At 39.1% G+C, this 22,090-nt stretch overlaps 1 long non-coding RNA gene across 1 annotated transcript; it reads right to left on the bottom strand.

Annotated features, from left to right (window-relative positions):
* Positions 1-500: 500 nt before the first annotated feature.
* LOC124856254 lies at positions 501-18,525 on the bottom strand. Its single transcript, XR_007035292.1, has 3 exons — positions 18,368-18,525; positions 2,100-2,159; positions 501-872 (listed from the first exon to the last, which is right to left on the bottom strand). It is a non-coding gene; the product is annotated as an uncharacterized LOC124856254 (long non-coding RNA).
* Positions 18,526-22,090: the final 3,565 nt, after the last annotated feature.

Genomic DNA, 22,090 nt, shown 5'->3' with positions numbered 1-22,090 from the left:
AACAAGGAGGAAACTCATCTCCTTGGAAATAAAACCTCTGTGGGTTTTTCACCTGCGCCTGGTGTTGGCATGGTCTTTGATCGGTATATGAATCTTCTGACCTTCTTGTATCAGACAGATTTCCAGCTTTCAAGCTCTTCCGGGAATGGCCTTGTGGAGCAAAAGTTCACCTGCGAGCTTTTGCCTCTCCAGATATGCGCTTTCATTGCGTGGTCCTGTGAGACCCGCTGGAAATGGCAATTAAATCATTATTTTCGGTGGATTTATAATCCCAGTGACGTCACAGCTGTGATGTCTGTTCAGCTGTGCATGTCAAACTGTGCGACCAAAATTGATGACTCCAACACTTCCTAGCTCCTTGCAACTCCTTTATTATCGGGCCTCCAGTCCATCACCAGTATCGGATCCCGGGGGGAAGACATCTCTAATCCTAATCCTAAATCATTCATTAAAGCTCATGTCATTCATAGCATTCATGTGGGGTCCGAGCGCCAAAGAAATAAACATCTGCTATTTAACTTCTCTAATCGGCATCTTTGTGTTTTTATTGTGAGTCTTTACAGGATTGAAATCCATTATTGTGTTCACAGTTTTTCTGGTCATGAAGCAAACTGAGGAATTAAGAACTATGTCAAGAATCAAAAAGCATGTCACACAAATCATTGGATGGAAGAATTCACAACAAAAGTCTACAAGAGTTTACGATGGAAGATGTCCACTTTGGTCTTAGTCCTTCTCAGGCTAGCCATTAGTTGCAGCCTTCAGGACAACTAATCTGTCTTCTGATAGCTCCTTCTCTGATAGAAAAAACTAATCATTGATCCAGAACCTGTAGTTATGGGATCAGTGTAGAGGAAGAAATAGAAAGGATGCTGTAGAAGAATAGAAAAGAAAAACATACATTAGTATCCTTAAAACAGATTACTACCCATTTAAAGAGATACTCAAATCTTCAAAATGACAAATTGCTATTTGAAAAAGACCTCATTTTCAAGAAAAAGAGTCAGTAGTACTGAAATTGTCACAGTGATTTCGCAGACATGCTTCCTGTGCTCAGAGTGACAAAAAACAGTTGAAATGCATAAGTTTGTTAAATAATGGTTAAAAAAAAACCAAACATTTCACATAAAAATCTAAAATGAGCAAACAAGTTAATAAAAATTTTTATTTGTTGCAAATGCAAAAGCATATCATCTAAATGTTTAATTACTAATACAAACAAACAACTATGGCGACTCCCACTCTTTTCTACATCACCTAATAAATGACTCATCTGAAGTGAAGTGGAGCAACTCTTGTCACCTTAGTTACCAACCCAATGGGAATTTTACTTGTAGCAACATGTTATTTTTACATGTTACATGTCTGTGGTATATTCTTTGTTGCTGCATGTCGATATTCTGATCTGCAACATATTTCTATGAAAGCAGCATGAACCACAGCCAATTACCCACACATGCCAACACTCAGGGAACATAAACTTTTAGGTAAATCAACTATATCACTTCAAATGAAGTCAGAATATGTTCTGAAATTTAATTTGTCAAAATATTATTAAGGAATAATACTTTTAACCAATACACAAACTCCTGTCCAGAGATCGAATGTTTTATGGGTGTCGGGGTTGGAGATCTCTGTGTTTTTTTTTGTATTGTTTGTGTCTGGTTTTCTAGAGGGCGTTGGAGAGCAGGAGCAGTGAGACAGGTGTTCTCCATTCACCGGTAATGAGGCTCCTGGAGTATTTAAGCAGGAGGCATTCAGCATGTCAGCGCTCGAGTGTTAGCCTTCAGTGGTACTATTCAAGGTGACCTTTGAGCCGCTTCTCGTATTGCTTGCTTCAACTTTGTTAACCTATTTTGTCTTTTCAGTATACCATGTTGGTGACTACCTGGATGTTACCCAGGCTGGCCACCAATGGATTTTGCTTATGAGACCTCGTTCCAAGTTTCCCACAGATGGATCTACAAACTGGTGTCTCGCTAACCGCCGATCCTGCCTCCACGGAACCTGTCCACCCTCCACCGCTCCACTTGTGCCCATCATACAATCCTCCAAACACCGTTTACGTCCAAGGGACTAAGTATCTTGGCAGAACTCACCTCCATAGTCCCATGCTGTTTCCTCCGGCCCAACTCCCTCTCCTCCTTGCGGTTTGTCAACTAGTAAGAAACAGAACACCATTAGTTTCCCATCTTAGTTACCGTCTTACCTTACCTATGCTTTCTTCGTTACTGCTTTGCTTACTGTGCCAAAACCGTACTTACTTCTGTGCTTTCAATAAATTTGTTAAATACTTCCTGGTTTCCTTTGAGCGTTTACTGCATGTGTCAGAACTATCTGTAAAATGATGACAATGGGAGCTTCAAATAATGGAAAACTGTAGTTTTTTGTCTTTTTGTATTTTTTTTTTGTAATATCAGGCTGAACCTATAGAGTACAATTTTCTTCTGGTCCCTGAGCACACTGAAAACCAAATTAAACCAATCACAGTTGGTCTTCGGATGTAACCGGCTCTCTCAATGGTTAGACAGCCACACTAGGATCACAACACTGTTGGATATCTAAGGAATGAGAGAGCCGGTTACATCCAAGAAGCAACTGTGATTGGTTTGATTTGGTTTTCAGTGTGCTCAGGGACCAGAAGGGTCATGGAAATGGTAAATGGAGAGGGTAAAGGAAAAATGCTATTGCAAAAAGGATTTGAAAATGCAAGTAAAAAAAAAAATGGAAATGGAAAAAGGAATAAATTTTTGAATTGTGTTTTTTAAATCTCCATTTAGAAATAGGATTTGAAAATACATTTTCAAATTGCAGTATTTAATAATGGATTGATAAATGCAATTTACAATTCCTCTTTACTAATTCAATTTAAAATGTGCAATTACAAAACTGTTTTCAAATTGGATTTCTAATTGTATCATTTAAAAGTTAAATTTGAAATGGCTGTATTTCTTTTTCAGTGACTCTCCTGCTCCTCCATACTAAGCACTGTTGCTGTTGTTCAAATTAACTATGGTTATAAAATACGTAACAAAATGAATTAATGCTCGAACAAATAAACATTTTATCTATAAAATATATTTATTGTTACTATCAGTCTAATTTGCTTTAAATGTTAAATCAGTGTTATAAAATGTAGGTATTGACAAACTTGTGCAATAATTGTGGCACCCAATATTATAAAACAGCAACATTTTTCTTAGATTTACCAGGCACATTAGGTGTATTTGCACAAAGTATTGGTATACCTGAATTTTACCAAGTACCGGATCGCAAAGAAAATCCGTGGTATTGAACATCACTAACGCTAACACTGCCCATTCCCCTGAAGATGATAAGGGTTAGTGCGGCTTTTCTTGATTTTATACAACTTGCAGAGCTGATGGACCAAATTACTCTTAAAATGTTGTCCTTGATCAGAATGAATCTGGCTTGGGGAGATAAAAAGCTGAAACCAATGCTTTACTAGTGCTTCTGCAACAGTACTAGCACGCTGATCGTTCATGGGGATCGTCTGTGTAAACTTTGAGAAGACATCAGTCATTACAAGAACATTTTCTCTACCATCTGTAGATAGCTCTAAACTGCAAAATCTATAGCCTAAATCTCATGACGTCTGGATGCTTTGATTGTGCCCATATAGGTTTTAACTTTTTGCAGCAAAGCCTCTGACAACACACCTTTCACAGTTTTTACACTACATCTTTATACATATTGGGCCAATAGTGCGGCAAGCCAATTAACTGCAGAGTCCGCTCCACACCTTGATAGCCATGATTATCATAAAGTGAGCGGAGGACACCATCCTGCAAACACTGTGGCAACACAACTGTTTAATCTCAGTTTATCTATCAGAACTGTAAAGGCAACAAAAAGAACTGATTCTCGTTCTCTAAGATGACCCCACTGCTGAAATAACTCCCTTGTGGCCTTGTCAAGGAAGTCTGGAAGTCTCCATACGCAAGAACATAATGATGAGAAGATAATAACTTAATCTAAATACAAAAGCCCTGACTGGTAGCGACAATCTCCAAACAGCTGCTCCATGAAATGCTGAACGGTAATCGGCACATTACACAAACCAAAGGGCATGCAATAAACTCAAATAACCCAAATAATATACAAAAAGCAGTTTTTTTCCTTATCCTTCTTAGCCATCTCAACCTGACCGTAACCACTAGCCAAATCCTATGTCGTAAACCACTGTGCTCCCGCCAAAGCATCCAGAGATTTGTAAATTCTAGGGAAGGGGAATTCATCCTTCCTCGTCCTGGAATTTAGCCATCTGTAATCCACACACATGCGTAACGTACCATCCTTCCTTTATTCCAAAACTATTGGTGATGCATATGGTGATTTCCCTGATTATGTGACTTTGTAATAACTGTTGAATGTGATTACGGACTAGGTCGTATTGGGAAGGGGGAATACATCTGTATGGTTGTCGCGCTCGTGCTTCCTCTAATGGGGATTTCATGTGTTATTAAGTTGGTACTACCCACATCTAGATCACTCCTAGCAAACACTTTGTTTTACTTTAGTAACACCTCAATAGTTTCATGACTAGAAATAAACGCTGTACAACCATGTGAGTCAACAGAAACGTGTATCTTAGAATCTTCTGTCACAACAGCAGCAGCTTGAACAGTAGCCACAACTCTACGAGGTGCAACCACACACCAGTTTTACCCACATTGGTAATGAGAACAAATGCTCTCTGTCTTCCCCAAAGAAGGCGAAACCAACAACCCCTCCAGGAGACTATCCCCCTCAGGGCCAAGAGGTTCAACCAACAAATCAATTGGCTGGTGTGTGTGTGTGTATGTGTGTATTTGTGGGCATATAACAGGCACATAGCAGAGACTGCCAGCTGGCACACAGAAAGACTTCTTACCCTGCACACCGACCCGATTACGGTCTGGGGAGTTGGCCTTCGCCTCTATCATTTGACAGCACCTCAGCATTCTCCTCCACCCCTGTGGTGCTGACTTGAGTACAGGTGCTTCCCAGAGGTCAGGGCCTTATTGCTTGTGCAGCTCAAGGTAAAGAGGGTTGAACACATTCATTCCCAGGTACATAATCTTTCTTCTGTTTTATACAACTGTCTTTTGGGTCCTCAACTACCAATACACCTTGGCAAGGAAGCAATACCCCCAACACAGCAACATCGAGCTCCATATAACCAAGGTAAGGAATTTGTAATCTATTTTCTGCCTTTAAACCCAATCAACCACAGTCCTTTAGTTCTTTATCAGATAAAAGAAAAAAATCTGTTGTGGCAAATCCATCCAGAGTCATCAAGGAAAGTGTGGCCCTACCTGACAAAATACAATATAAACAACACCCCATAATACAAACTAATTAACAGTGTAAAAATCAATAGGCCTACCTGAATTTCCCCACACCCAGGCAATGCCACTTCAGTCACTAATCTTCACTAAAATCATGTGGCCCTATTATGCAAATATTATCACATTACAATATACCACATCATTCAACAATCATTACATTAAAACACCATTTATCTCAAATACGGAGACATTTACACAAGCAATGGACGTGTGGGCCCAGCAAGCACCTGGGTGCCCACCGGAAACTGGCACTTCCCTGCAAAACAGCCAGCTTCCCTTTTACAGAAGCTAAGACATAAGGAAAGTGGAACACCCTCCGGTACCATCTGTTACATAATGTTCTGACAACACCTCACCTACAACACATATTGTTTTATTATTTATCTCTAAAGATATATCTGACTTATCACATACTGCAACAGTCTTAAATAAACTCACTCTCTGCTCCTACTGATGTCTGTCCGGCTGTTTTCAGGTTGCTGAGGTGCTAGGCTAACAGGTTTAGTCTGTTTTGATGTGACTTATGGATAATTTGTCTCATAGCATATTTCATTGGGGTTCTAGAAAATCATGTGGTGCCATGTCCTACAGAAAAAGGTGTTTTGTTTTACAAACTTAAAGCTTTGCTTTCAAGGCAAGAAAATCAACAACTACTCCTTTAACTGAGCTGGAGCTTTGTGTGGACATTTGAGGCACAGTGGAACCTCTCTCATTTTTAATATCATTGTAAAGAGTCAAAAAGGCTTAGCTTGAAAGTAGAAAACTAAGAGTTGTTAAATGAATAAATTAATCAGAATCAGAATCAGAATCAGAATCAGAAAAGCTTTATTGCCAAGTACGTTTTTGGACATACAAGGAATTTGTTTTGGCGTAGTCGGTGCAATACAATACAAATTAAACAGTACAAACATATCTACAATATAATATAAATATAAGTGCACAGTTTTAAGTGATGTGCAAGTAATGTGCACAAACCATAGTCTAATTTTAGTTTAGCAAGATTTCTGCATTCCTAGCACATTACACTGAGGGTGCTACTGTACAAACATAATAGAAAGTAGATGAACAACAGGTATCAGGAGTGGGTTTTCTTGGGAACTTCTGTTACCAATTATTTGAAAATGTTGTGACTGAGACACTGTGAAGCAAAAGTGTCCTTCCAATATTTTCTGTTTTTATGTCTATAGGTTCTCCTCGTCCGTAGACATTACGCTCTGATGTGAATGACTCACTTGAAGCAAACCGCTGCAGTTCTTGTTACCCAGGTAACCAGTTCAATGAGAACCATGGCGATTTCATTGGTATCATGACATAACGGACACAGACATCCATTCAGCAGACACCATCTAAAACCTAACCGTTTCTGAATGTAATAACATTCAATAAAATCATACCCTTGACAGTTCAAAGGTGAGGGTGTGGAGGAGAAGTTAAGAGTCAAATGTAGGTGGGGATAAAAAAAATTACCAAGGAGAGTGCTGCCCTGAAAAGCAGTGGTTTGTACCTCCGGCAACTTTCTCATATGTTTTTGTCTATTAGCAAGCAAGGTCAGCAGGATTAGTAGAGAAGAGAGAGACATTTAATCATTTTCATCAGCAGTGGAAGCTAACAAAATGCATTTACCCACATAACTGCAAATAACTAAATTCTTTTTCTTTACTTTTTAAAATAGTTTGAAAATCTGATATTTAATTTTACTTCAGCATATAGTCTGTTAGTAGTCTGGCTCTAAGTGAAATAAGGACAACTACCTTGAGCTGCGTTTGACCACAGACATCCGACTCATAATAGCATAAAGAACTCGCTTTAAACCTTCACAAACAGGTCAAGGTTACTTTTGGAAGTTAAAAAGATTTTTTTTTTTCAAAAAGAGAACTCGATGGATGTCACAAATAGTGTTTCTGGGCTCTAATGTTTCTCTTTCAACTGCTTTGTAAATACCCTCACGCTGTTTATGACATAACAAAAAGCAACAAAAACAAATAATTCCTCCAAACTCCATGATAAAAACTAATCTGCTGTTAATTGGCTTTATGGAAGAGACTGTTGTTATTAACTTGGTTTGTATTTCGGAAAGGATTTGCCATTATGAAAGCTGAATTTGAATGGGAATTTAACTTATTTAAACAGTCACATTAAATAGCAATTATTTATTGATACTGTTCTTTTTAGAGGTGGTTGTATGATATACATCTGTGGGGCTGATCTGTATACTGCTACACATATAAAACCTCAGGACAAAGAACACTGGGGAAAATGTTACAAGAATTTATATTTTACGCTGCTGGGTCTTAAACAGGTTGTAAGTTAAACAAAAAAAAATGCTTGGATATTTATTGAAAACAACCTTTAAACATATAGTTTAATATATTTTGTCATCAGCTGATGGAAACACCATAACCCAAAAACAAAACAGAAATGGAACTAATAGTGTTCAAAAAGGGCTTACTAGTGAACAACCCCACTGTTCTTGTTGATCACAGGACAACATGCAGGATGGTCCAGAACAGGGATTTTTGTCTTTTGTCAGACAAGGATTGTGAACTGGTCTTGCCCTATTGAAGACACAGTCATCCCGGCACAAATAATAGTTCTCTGTCGATGGGGATTCCTGCTGCGACAATTTTACATCTCCAGCTGTAGTTTGACCCCTGTGTGCAACCTGAAGCCCCATTGAAGGATACCTTTAAGGAAAACGATTCATGATGGAGCCTCCTGTGCTGTGCTCTGTAGAAAATACATTTGGTGAATCAGAATTAACTTTATTTGCAAGGTTTGTACACTCAAACAAGGAATTTGACTTTAGTTTTACTTACTCTCAATGAAGACATCTAAAGTGTAAAAATATAAAGAAGGGAAAATAATTGTTTTTTCTTTCTTCTATAAATGTTTACATACACTCTTAAAACAACTATGTTGCTATTTATCTCATTTGTTTTAAGAGTGTACAGTGTTTTACAAAAGAGGAAGACAAGGTTGAATTAGTGTCTATATGCATAATCTAAATCTGGGCACTCTTAGTGTTAATTGTTCATCAGAGAAACAACCTGGGGGAATAAACTGTCTCTGTGGCAGCTGGTTTTTGCAAATAGCACTCTGTAGCACTGATCTGGTAAAGGTCTAAATAGTTTTTGTCCAGGATGTGTGGGGTCTAGATGTTAACTGCCTATTTCCTGGCCATGGACCTGTACAAATTTTGGATGGAATGAAAGTCAGTCCTGATGATCCTCTCTGCAGACCTAATTGTTATTGAAGTCTGGATCAGTCCTGTTTTGTGAATCAGCCAAACCACACAGTGATAGATGAGCACAGGCAAGACTGAATAATGGCAGCGTGAAAGATGACCAGCAGCTCCCATGGAAGGTTTTTACTTCTTGAATTACTACAGGAACTACAGTCTCTGCTGGGCCTTCTTACGAACAGTGCCTATGTGTGAGGATCATCTCAGGTCCCGAGAAAGTGTGGTTTCTAGGAACCCAGAAGGGATCTACAGTTTCACACAGTGTTGTTGGGAATGGTGAGGGGTGCCAGTGTGTGGGGTGTCCTCCTGATGTCCACCATCATCCCCACTGTCTTGAGCATGTTAAGCTCCAGGAAGGGTTCTGATTGAACCAGTGGACCAGCCAGTTCACCTCCTGTCTGTATGCAAACAGATCACTGTCCTGACTTAGACCATTAACAGTGTTGTCATGTGCTAATTCAGGAGTTTCACAGCCTGGTCTGCTAAGCTGCAGTCATTTGTGTAAAGATAGAAGAGGAGTGGTGAGAGAACACAACACTACGGGGCGTCGGTGTTGATGGTTCTTGTGCAGGAGAAGATGCTCCCAAGCTTCACCTGCGACTGCTGATCAGTCAGGGAGCTGGTAATTCACCAACAGGTGGAGGCTTCTGGTGCTGAAATACCCTATTTACATCTTCCTCAGAGATATTAAGTCCAGCCAGGGAGTCTGAGGAGATGAGTCTGATGTTTTTGTCATGTTACTAACGTTGGAAACCATCAGGACTGTCCAGATAATTTTTTTCACATCAATTTTCCCCAATTTTTTAATATCCCATGTTTGGGGCTTCCTTGCAAACTACACAAAAAAACTACACAAACAAAATTCAAGGTAAAAAAAATTTCAAAGCTGTTTTTCAGATTCAAGGTTTTTTTTTTTTTTACACGTTCCACTCTGTTGAGTTTTAGACTTCTGGCCTGGTTTGGCATTTAGGCGGGGTCTCAGATGACAGGGGTGTGGAATCATCAATGAGATCACAATAAAGAGGCTGGAAAAAAACATTCTCGGTTGTTGCATTCAGGAACTGTGGGAACTGAAAATGTATTTAAAACATCATTGATATTCTACGTTTCTGTGATTTTCCATGCTCTCAAAGTAAAGCAGGAGAACCGCTAGACTGCAGTGGAAGTCTCCAGATACGCAGTTGTATTAAACATGGCCTCCTATTGTTCTGATTCTCCTGTGGGTCCCAGTGACCAGGTAATAAATATAAAAGAGAAAGAGAGAAAACAAACACATTACTAATTCCCAGGGTTGCTGAATGCAATAGCTGGGAATGTTTTGTCCAACCCCCCTGTTGAGCTGTCAGTCATGATTCCACACCCCTGTCATCTGAAGCCTCGCCCCCACTCTGAAACCAGGCCAGAAGTTTGAAGTGTAAAAAAACCCCTTAAATCTGAAAATAGTGTTAATCTTTTTTTTTTTCTTTCAGTTTTTTTCAGTTTGCTTTACTTACTAATTCTTTAGCTCTTTTTAGGATTTTGATAAAGATTGAATTAATTTCGTATGTGTATCATTTATGATGCTGTGCTGTTACAAATATTGCAAGTGTATTGGGAATACCCACCCACCCACCCCGTGGGTTCTCACCGGGTACTCCGGCTTCCTCCCACAGTCCAAAGACATGCCTGTTAGGTTAATTGGTCACTCTAAATTGCCCTTAGGTGTATGAATGAGTGTGTGCATGGTTGTTTGTGTGTTACCTTGTGATGGACTGGCAACCTGTCCAGGGTGTACCCCGCCTCTCGCCCATAGACTGCTGGAGATAGGCACCAGCTCCCCCGCGACCCACTATGGAATAAGCGGTAGAAAATGACTGACTGACTGACTGTATTGGGAATAAGTGTGTAAAATTTGGTCAAAGCAAAGTAAGATACTTTTTGCAGTGGTGTGACTTTCTTATTTGTTTATTTTTTCTTTAAAATGATCAGCTGACCATCTATAAAAGTTCAATGTCCTTTATGCAGTCTTTGTGCTCACTTAAGTGTTCAGAAAAGTTAATACCTGAGTTAATAAGAAAATCCCATGTTGTCCACTTCAAGTCTCTGGCATTCCAGGTGACTGAATCTTCATCTGAATATTTACAAAGTCGGCATAACATCATTAATGGGTCACTTTTATGCCTGGTCTGTCCATGTTTTCATAGATAAGGACTGTTTTGGCAGCAAAGGGGGGAGCTAGCCCACAATTAGAATGTTGCATGATGTTATGCCTGAACAATGTACATTATTACTGTTGGAAAAATGTATATGAGTTATCATTGTTTAGTTTAAATCATGTTTATGTCTGAAGTTCTACTATAGTTAAGATGATTTCTAATTCCTATGATTGCTTTTTTAGTTTGAAAAGTGTTTGTGGAAGGTCAAGTAATGCAGTCTGGAGTGGATCACTCCCTGGACATGACAAGCGTATACCATATATGGGAATGACTACACTTTTAGGTTGAAATCTCTGTAAGAATTGGCTGATCCAATTCCCGCTTTTTGTTTATAGGAATGTGAGTTGTAAATAAAAGGCTGGTACAAGGATTTTCCCTTGTGAGAAGGAAGTCTCTGTTCTGGCAGAGGACTGTCTCACCCTTGCAAGTCAAACTTACTTGGTTCACCGTGTGTCTTATTTTACACTTACCTGTGTTTATCAGCTTTCTAACTTTAACATTTCCTTGGTCCTTCGAGCCGGATCGCTAGAAATCTGCTGCCCAGGGCCCTACAGTGTGTGTGGGGTTTCAGTCTGCTCAGCCTTCAGAACGTCTGGAGAACGAAAATCCTGCACTATAAATTCTGCGTTGGTAACTGCCGAATCGGCCGAGGGGCACCATGGGGTGGATCAATGCGTTCCGACAGACAGTGTGAACAAATGCACAGGTAAGACAGAACCAACTAAGTATATAAAAAGAAATACGCAAGCCGGTAAGCTTGGCGTTAGCGCTAAATAAATATGTGAGCCAGTATGCTCGGTGTTTAACATAACTGCACTTTTTCAAGGGGAAAAAAAGAAGGAAGTGTTTCGCAAATATGGGTCTTGAGTTTAAACGGTTCTCGTAAATCCCCTTAAGGAGATTCAAAAGCAGCCGACTCCAGAGAAAAATCCTTACTCTAGGAAGAAGTGTTTAAAAGCAATAGTGGACTGCAACACGATAATGTTGATGACAGTCCCTATCAACAGCAAATAAAAAATACCATCCAGGCAAACGCTTTGCCTGAGATTTGTAACTGGGTCACAAGGCATAATATTGATTTACCCACCTGCTCGGTTAGCAGTTGGCAGAACTGGGCAATGCATGCTGAAAAGGTGGTCAGTGGAAAGAGAAAACAACCCCCTACTGATACCTTCTATGCTGAAGATGACATATTTTATGCAGGACCAGTAAATAGGGGGAGAGCTAGAATCAGAGGAAAAGGAGGTGATAATGACACATGTTGGTCCTGTGGACACTGTGGATATTGGGCTAGAAACTGTCCAAATGGGCACCCCAGTCAACCATGACTAGATGAAGAAATGATAGACATTGCAGCAGCATACATGGATAAGCTGAGATCCTCTCCAAGTGCAACAGTATATGTCAGTCTACATGAGATACTAACAACTTCACCTACTATATAACATAAAAGATCTGAGTGAATATGTGAAACAAATTGACTAATACAACGATGAAAGTTTTTCAACAGGTGATGCTCATCCAGGAGGAAGACAGTGTTCCTAGGAAATGCAGCTCATTTATTAACAATAACTTTTTCTCCGATAGGTGGAAGCTGGAATAATAACATCACACTGTGTAAGTTTTGTTGACTAATCATAGGCTGGATCTATGAAACATTATGTGCACAGACCAAATGACTAAGGTTGTGACTGACTTATGAACCTCACTGACCTGACAATGATAACGTGACACTTCTGCAGACTGGACGGACCCAAAAGACAACACCTTCAAGGTGGACCCCACTAACACCACCTTATTGATCCTTGGTGGATAAAAAAAGAATTGAAGCATTCAAAACAGACTTAGTGGAAACAAAAAGGGTTATAAGAAAACAATGTGCATTTTAAAAATATAAAAAGAAAATTATATTGGAATTTCTGCAAATGAAATTGCTCTGACAGAGAAGTAAGTAAGTAAGTAAAATGTATTTGTATAGCACATTTCAGAGGCAGGGCAATTCAAATTGCTTTACATTATAAAAATACAAAATCTTAAAAACCCTCAAGCAGATATTCATGACAGCCATGGGGGAAAAGTTGTCAGTGTGTGAATGTGTGTGAATGGGAATGACTGATTTCATTATAGAGCATATTTGAGGGATCTTAAAAGCGCTAACAAAGGTCTGATGTTCAGATGATTATTGCCAAACGTCTATCTCAATAAGGTTTCCAGAATATTTCCAAAATCATATAAAGAGAGCAACGGTTCTACCTGTATTGAAATACTGATAAACATAAGAAAGCTCATAGACCTGTCCTCAATTTTTCACAATTCTTTTACAAACAGGGTAATCAAACTTTTATGTGGCCAATGTCTGTCCATTTTGTCTGTCTGTTTTTGTGAAATGAATGTTTGTTTCATGTTATGTAAAAATTAGGGTATATGTGCACGAAAGACTAAAAGAGCAAGTCTGATCTTTAACAGTACCATAATAATATTAGGTCAGTTCTTTATGGTGAAACAAAAAGATTTTAACAGATGTTTGGACTTTTTCCAGTCAGGTTCAGAATGATCAAATCAGACTCAAATTTAACACAAGATGAAATGCTACTTAACAGAATTACTGGACTGGACTGAAATGGAAAAAATCTCGAGTCAATTGAAACAAACTTTAGTTACTTGAAATAAATATAAAGTGTAATTAAAGGGGAAGAACTATAGCTGACTAAAACTGTACAGTGTGTTTATAAAACAGGGTAAGACAAACTAAGATTATAAGACATAACATGCTCTTCATTTTTGTGTTCATCAATTGTATTAAGCTTTCTAAACTGAAGAGGAGTGAGTTTTTTTCCAGAACTAATGAAAGCTAAAGTAAACCAAGCATTATTAAAATAATAGCAACTAATAAAATTAGTGACCTCATTCTTAAATATAATGAGGACTTACTGCGAAAACAAAAAGAGGCTAGATTAGAATAGATGCATCTAAATAAAGCTAGATTAGAATAGATTATTTAGAGCTGTTATATTCTTGCTGATGAATACAAAAAAAAAAATTGGTATGGAACCAGATGATTAAAAGAGAGCAACTTTATCATGGCCAAACAGAAACATTTGCAGGAAAGATCCAATTTAATTTTATTTAACCCTAACTATCATGACACTATACAGGTCTTATTAACATCTTGGATGGCACATATTATGTATGGAAAGAAATAAAAAAAAGACAGGTATAATTGTGTTAATTGAGTTATTGCTGAAATTATTATATGCTGTGGTGTTACCAGCTAAATAAGCTGAGTGTAAATGTGAAGGGATTACTAGATGCCCTGAAAGAAAGCCTATATTACCTAAATCAATGTTCCACTGGGTTGCAAATGTGAGCCATGGGCAGAGCCATGTCTCAACAGGGGGGATGATTGGCCAAGTGAACAAACAATTCAACACATATGGATTTAATATTTACTAAAAACTTAGTAAAAAAACAAAAACAAATTTGTGCATCTTGTTTGATATGTCTGAAACATAACTCTCAAGGAAATCTTTCCTTGCAAAGGACCAGATGCTATAACGGTGGCAAAAGGGGTTATGTACATTTGGAATTCCAAGAAGGATTCATAGTAATAATGGAACACATTTTGTCAACAAAGTCATACAAGAACTTGGTAAATGTTTTTAGATTGACCTGAAAACACATCGTAGCTACCACCCCCAGAGTGCAGGGTTGACAGAGAGAACAAGACAGTTAAAAGTTAGCTTAGAAAGACAATGGCAGAAACAAAAATAAATTGGGTTGAATGTTTATATATAGTAAAACTTAATATGAGGATAACCCCAGCAGCTCAGGGTGGATTAACAACTTTTAATATATGGCAGATCTTATTAAATCCCTGATCTACAAAAAGACTTAAAAAATCCACAACAAGATGGGACGTTAGCAGACTACATGAAGAAGATATTACAGTCTAGAGACATACAAAATGTTAATAATCTGCCAAATGATGTTTCTGAAGCCGTACAGGTTCCTGATGACGTGAAAGAAGGTGATCGGGTGCTGATTAAGACCATTAAGAAGAAAACGTGGTCTACTTGGGTGGGTCCATCCCAAGTATTATTGACAACTCCTACTGCTGTGAAAATCCAAAACACACTGGTGAGCCTGTCAGTCTTTCCACCCACAGGCTAGGAAGTGAAAGTCTGACTACAAAGGGGTTGTTGCCATATAGTGGAGGTTTTGTCTCAACGTCAGTGAAGAAACCAACGATCCTTCCTAGCCCTTAGGGGTGAGAGAGAGACTAACAGGTAAATCTAAAGGAAAGATGTTGTTGAAACATTTAGTTTTGTTTATCATGTGTGCCCAAATTGTGTTAATAATATGCCAGAAATTTCCACAATCTCATAATCTCCAGAAATTAAAGAGCTGGATGAATGAAGATTTCCATGGAATGTTTATACAAGATATAAATTACTTCTGTGAGACTAACAGCTGGTACCAATATGGGAAAATTGTAACCAAGTCCAGGAACATTTCTGGTTGTTATGTATGCACTGAAATTCCTATCTCCTCCAGCCAACCCAGGTTAACAGCTAAACCAGTACCAGTGCCAAGAGATGAGTGTTTTATCAGAAACAGCGTTCCTGGTGTCAGTACCAGTTTTTGCGTGGTAATGGGTAATATAGCATTTTACATCTGTGATGTTACAGAGTTTAAACAGTTTAATGTTATAACCCCTGTGTCCAACTATATTGAGCTTCTTGCAGGTTCCCATTTTTCTCATTGTGTCGTAGGCACCGGTTCCATCCCAGTGGGGACTATTCCAATGCGCATGTGTAACACGACTTACTATTATTCTTTCAACCAAGCTGAACTAGGGGGAAAGGTCCATGATCTAAAGGGCACTTATGCAATAGATGGATTTCACTGGATGTATGGAACTGCCATTTATTTGCAGTTGCCTCCAAGTTGTAGTGGTGTTTGTGCACCTGTTTATGTCACTGATCACACTTATGTCATTTCAGTTCAACCTTCCCTAAATAGGAGTAAGAGGGAACTCATCCATGTGAAGCCATATGACAGTGTTTGGGCATCAGATGTTCCTGAGGAATTCAAGCATAGATCAAGAGGAAATAAGCTTTTACTAAGTTTATTCCCATGGTTGGGAGTAGGAAAAAAGATGCTTAGATTTGAAATTATAGATTATCGACTGGGACTGTTCGTTAAAGCAACCACAAAAGCTCTTACAGGACTGTCCACAGATGTCACGGCTCTTTGAACCGTGGTGTTGCAGAACAGGATGGTGTTGGACCTGCTGACGGCCTCGGTTGGGGGAGTTTGTGCTCTCCTGAACGAGACCTGCTGCACCTACATCCCTGATGAGACCAATGGTGAAGATGGACACAGAGTGAGCTCATAAGGATGTTCACAAAAGCATTGTGTTGAAATAAGTTACCTTTTAACTTTTTTCTTCTCTTTTTTTTGTGCACTTGGTGTGTCAGCGATATTCTGTGGTCTAGCAATAGGAGGAAAGAAATCTACATGCACTGTCAGCTTGACAGCAGCCCAAGTTAGAAAATAGCATGGTGAGACTCTGCCAGGCCCAGCTAAATTATTTTTTCCTGTCCTGATGTACTTTCAGACAGATAAGCCCTAACACACTCCTCCTACTCAACTCACCTCTGCCCTCCAACCTTAGTCTCTCTGGGAACATGATTGATGAAAAGGTCCAGTCAGAAGAACAATGTTAGCACTTGGTGCCGTGCTGAGGTCTCTGTTGGTGGCATAGTTAACGTGCATCCTCCATCTATCATGGAGAGACTCCTGACATCACACAGGTCTCCAAACAAATGTCAAAGGGGTTAGTCACTTTTCTTTGTATCTTTCACCATGGGTTCTGTTACAGAGTTCAGTCAACAGCGCTGACAGTCAGTGGGGACAGCAAGTCGCTCTGAATATAGAGCAGTTAAGCCTCAGCAGTGACATTTAGAAAGTGCTTGTTTTGTTGTTAGCCTGCTGTCTTGAATTGTGGCGCATCGACCATTAAAAAATAACAACCAAAAAAAAAAAAACACCCGGTGCTGTTTCTGCACACATCAGTGCTGCTAACAATGTGTCAGGCTTACAAGCTAACTAAAATACATCCAGCTTCATTACACTTACCTTGGGGAAATTGGATTAATAACAAGCGTATGGCCCTCGCCTGGACTGATCTATGTGTAGCGATCCTGATTTAAATGGGGTCATAAATGTAATCAGTGATTATAGTTTTGTGGTAAAAGTGCTCCTCTAGGATCCATTTGCTCTGAGGGAACTTAACATGCCGTTGCTACTTTGAAACCATAATTCCGATTTACTACAGCTATGGAAAGGCCAGCCATTTCTCATGTATTTATCTTAGGATATACATGTAAGTGGATTACATAGCTGAGGTCTCTGCCCTCTTTCTGCTCTTCACCTCATCCTCCTCACTCCTGCCGTCCTCTCTCCTGTCGCCAGAGCTGTGCTCATATCCATTACACGGCTCCGCTGCTGTGATAAATCTGTCTGTCAGAGAGACATCATAATCGAATTGTTCCAGAGGTCATTTAACATTGCAGAGGAGGGACTTCACTTTAGCCCTCGGAAGATCCAGCTCAAATACAATTTATGTGTCAGAGATGAATTGTGGAAATAAAACATTCACAGAGAAAATGAACTATCTTACTGACTGAAATAGCCTTGTCATGGCCTGCTGTGTCACTTTATCTGCTAACTTAAATCTCCGGTATTTAAGTGCTCCTCCTCCCTCCACCGTGGCTAGGATTTAATAGCAATAGATAACAGAGAATGGAGTTCCTGATTGGGTGTGTTGGAAACCAAACAGTGTAATGATGCAACCATTTCAGTAGAGAGAAGCTTCACATTAATCCTAGTCCTGATGAGCAAACACAGGCGGGGCTTTCTAATTAGGTCCTAAGGTTTGCACTTACTTTATAAACACAATTAGTGCAGAGCTTTCCCTTTGTTTTGCCCTTCTGGAATATCTAAATTACAGAATACAAAATGCTTTTGATGGTAGTACCTTTGTTTAGGAACCAGTTTTAATTAGAGGAGTCTGTCAGCATTCGACATCTTGATTTGGTAAATGTATTTATTCTACTTGCAGAAGTTCTCCAAAGCTCTCATATAGTGAGAATATGTCTTGTCCACAGTTCTCTTCAGGTGTCCCTACTGGTTTAGTTTTTGAAGACAAGGCCTTTTCCAAACTTTGAACCTTTCTTATACCCCTTTTCCACCAACTCAGTTTGGCGCCTGTTCCGGTTCCCGAACGTGATTTCAAACTGGTGACACATGTTTCCACTCACAAAATGAGGTTTGAAAGCGCGAACTCGGGTTCAACTAGGGCACTGCAAAATACTTGGTTCTTTTGAGTGAACCGTAACGTCACCCGTGGGCAGGTTGAAGCCGCACATAATAGAAGCAGCAAGTACTGCGGCAAAGACATACCTTATAAACATCCTGTATGTTTGTGAAAACACACTAAACATGCATTATATAACTATTTGTTTCTGTTATACTCGGGGATGCTGAACATATGAAATTGAAAACATTGTACATACCATTGTTCTTGCACGGAGACGCCGTCTCCTTTTCCGGATTAACTGTAGTCTGTGGATGCTCTCATTTCGCCTTAACAGGAACACTGCACGCAGCTCGGCAAGCGTCGCTCTGTCGCTCACAAGCCTCCCCTCCACGCTGTGTAACGGCCACTTTGATGACTCATGCCACGACAGGCCATGTAAGGAGACAGTTAATCAAAGAAGACCAAGGTAACTCCAAAGGAGCTGTAGAGATCCACAGCCCAGGTGAAATAATCTATTCACAGGATAACTATTAGTTGTGCATTCCACAACTCTGGGCTCTGTAAAAGACTGGGAAGAATAAAGCTATACAAAGTCATGTTTACAGTTTTTCACAGCCCATGCAGGGGCACACAGCAAATATGCTGAAGGTCACATGAGACAACAATGCACCATTCTGACATGGAAAAGGATGTGTGTTTTGGAAAGCTAACAATTGCCATATCCTGAACACACCAGTCCCATATGGAGACACTACAGCATCCTGCTGTGGATATGTTTTTTCTTTAATAGGGGGAGCCAGTAAGAGTTGGTGGATAGATGGATAGATGGTGGAAAGATGGATAGAGCTAAATACAGAGCGATACTGAAGCTGTTAAAAGCTGGGGTAGTGTTTTACAATACAGCAGGACAACAAGCCTAAACATACAGCCTGTTACATAAACTCTTGATTAAATATAATTACATTTTATGGTTTTAATGTGACAAAATGTAAAATAATACAAGGGGTATTAATACTGTGATTTCATTCTGCAATATGGTTCAGCACATGGTTTGATACCGACCTACAAAGGAGATTTTTATGAATAGTTCATATGCATTGCAAGCTGTTCCAGATTGGAATTTCTTCACTTCAGATGTCTTCTAGAATCCAAAAACATAGAGCTGACAGAAAGAGAAAGTACAACTCCTGTAAGTTTTTTTTAATTTTATCGTTCTTTGTTGAATAAACACTGACACATAGGAATCTGGGCTGTGTTTGTACAAGATTTATATAAATGCACTTTTAATTTTATTTGTCTTTTCTTTTTACCATGACTGCAGAGGTTGTCAGGTTAATTGACCTTAGGCGTTGAATCTTTTCACAGTATAACAGTTAGTCCCTTTAATCAGGTCACATCAGTTGGTTGCACTGAAAAGTAAGAGTGTATTCTCAATTGCAAAAACATAATTGAAACTGCATGCAGTAATAATGTATGTGCTGAACAAGAAGCCAACTGCAGTCCTCAGCTGAGGTACATGAAACACGTTGGGAATCTAGCACAGTTGTAATGTTCTTCTCATCTCACCTGTGGAGACCACTGAAAAAACAGCACCAAGAGCAGTATTACATCACAGATATCTGTAGCTTATTTGTACAAAACATCAAGATCTCATCAGCAGTTGAACACCGTCAGTGCATAAATCAGATTTCATTTCCATCATTTTCAGAAATTCATTTTATGACACAGTTTTTTTCCTTGCAAATGAACAATTAAAAGGTTAGGAATTTAATTGGCTTTAAGTAACAAAATGCAGCAGTAGTTTTGCAACGGCAGTTTATCACATGAGTTCTTAATTAAATGTTTTTGAGTTAATAGGTTCATAATTTTCACAAACAATCTGCCCTAAATCTAAATGAGTTAGAGATGGCTTCCCTGGCTGTTTAATTCGCAAGTTTTTTCTCAGGCGTTACATTTTCCTACAGCAAATTTGACCTCAACATCACTAAGACTGTTAAAATATGAAAATAAATAATGTATTATATTCATAGCCTTTTATACCTTAAAGAATCAGTCTGGAAACCTCTATTTAGGGCGTTTTGAGCGAGGGTTGCAGCTGGAACAGTTTTTCCAACATCAAGGCTGTGTCATGCTTGTTTTTGAGAAGAAATAAACATTTACAAATGAATAATTGATTATATCTGTATTATTTCAGAGTAGCAGGAGTAAGGAAATATGCATGTTCTGAGGTTTTCAAAGACATACTTAATGCATAAGTAATGTTTTCCACTTTCAAGTGTAAAGTCCCATTTTGCCTGAGGTATTTCATTTTTCTGTGTTTGTATCTCTCGCACTATTCTCTATAAACAGTAATCAGAATAAAATGTGGAGAAGGGAGACGTGAGAAAGCACATCAAAGAAGAATATTTGCGCGCTTAGAGTCAAATGAAGTAAACTCACTTGCCTTTACAGCAACTCTGCAGGCGTTCAACCATACGTTTTGCCTCTGCTGCAAAGCCATTAGTCTAAAGGAGTGACAATATTCCAAAAATTCACACAGTTCTATTTTCAGCTCGTGTAGAATTAATTTCACTGCAATCATGCCATGTGTCTTTGCTAAAGCCTTCAGCTTTTTTCTGACCTGCGAGCAGGTCAGCAGGTATGAAGCCATGATGGCGGAAATGTAATTTTACTGAGGAGATTGGATTCCGACTGCTTGACCCTGCAGTGACGCTTAGCTCTCAGTGTTGCACATCTGTCAGAACATTAATTGGCTCCAGCAGTTCATGGATTGCTCTTTCAACCAAGAACAGCGGAGGAAAAGAAATGAAACAACCTCTGTGTGGTCCTTTCCTAATCGATGATGTCCCTTAGGCTAAATTCCGATGTACAAGGAGCAACTCCATGCATCAAAGTGATGTTTTAAAACTGCAGTGTAAAAATGATGTAGTTCTATTAAAGGGAAAGAAGAACCATTTGTGGTAATGCATGACTGTGACAACAAATCTATAAACAGATTAGTATGTATATAGAACAGATTCTAAAGAGAGTAAACACGAGAATATACACATTGACAATCAATTCCCAAATTTAAATGGTAAATGGCCCGTACTTGTATAGCGGGTCATTTATCTTGCTCAAGGACACAACGACTCAGACAGACGGAATAGGGATTCAAACCTCGACTAACCTGAGCTACCGCCTTGAGCCACTGAGTCGGTGGCTCAGGACAAACCCCTACCACCTGAGCCATCGTCACCCACCAATTTTATTAGTTAGTCTAACAGGTACAGCTGAAATTAGATGTTTATTAAAGCTGTAAAAAAGACACACAACCTTTTTTTTCCCAAATGCCTAACATTAAATTTTAATTTAACTTTTTTTTTTTTTTTGGTGAATTTGTACTGATCTGTTTGTGTTTATTTCTCACTTGTGTTCATATTTACATCATCTTAGTGTTGCTTTTTTTCCCAGTTGGGTTGTAGTTTCTTTGTTGTTTGTTTCTACTAATTCTGTGTTATTTCTGTGTTTTATTGTCACTTCCCCTCAGTTCTTTGATCAGTACCCTCTGTCTGCTGTTCAACAATCCCGTAAATATGCTTACAAGGTTTCCCTGTCACTCATCACATCTCATCCAGAGCAGCAAAAGGGGAGACCACGTTTGTTGATTTTGCTGGCTGAGCTGGACTACTTTTTCAAATCTTGGATCCAAAGTTTAGTATAACTTGATGTTTGTGTATGTGATGTGCATCCAGTGTTCATTTCACAGGTGTAATTAAGACAAGCTGTCTAAAGTTCTTTCTGATCTTCTGCAGGAAGGCAATCTAAGCGAGATTCTCCCAGAAGTGAGGACAAATCAGTTTTCCAACAGCTTGAAGAAGAGGGCATCAAAACTGCAGCTCGATAGGCCTGATGTGTACAGTCCGAGCAGCCGCTTATCCCAGCACCGCACGCTGTGTGTGTGTGTGCGAGACCGAGGAGCTGGAAATGTCCCTAGATT

This window comes from Girardinichthys multiradiatus, chromosome 20, assembly GCF_021462225.1.
Source record: "Girardinichthys multiradiatus isolate DD_20200921_A chromosome 20, DD_fGirMul_XY1, whole genome shotgun sequence".
Lineage (NCBI taxonomy): Eukaryota > Metazoa > Chordata > Actinopteri > Cyprinodontiformes > Goodeidae > Girardinichthys > Girardinichthys multiradiatus.
This window is presented reverse-complemented; position numbering and strand designations above follow the sequence as displayed.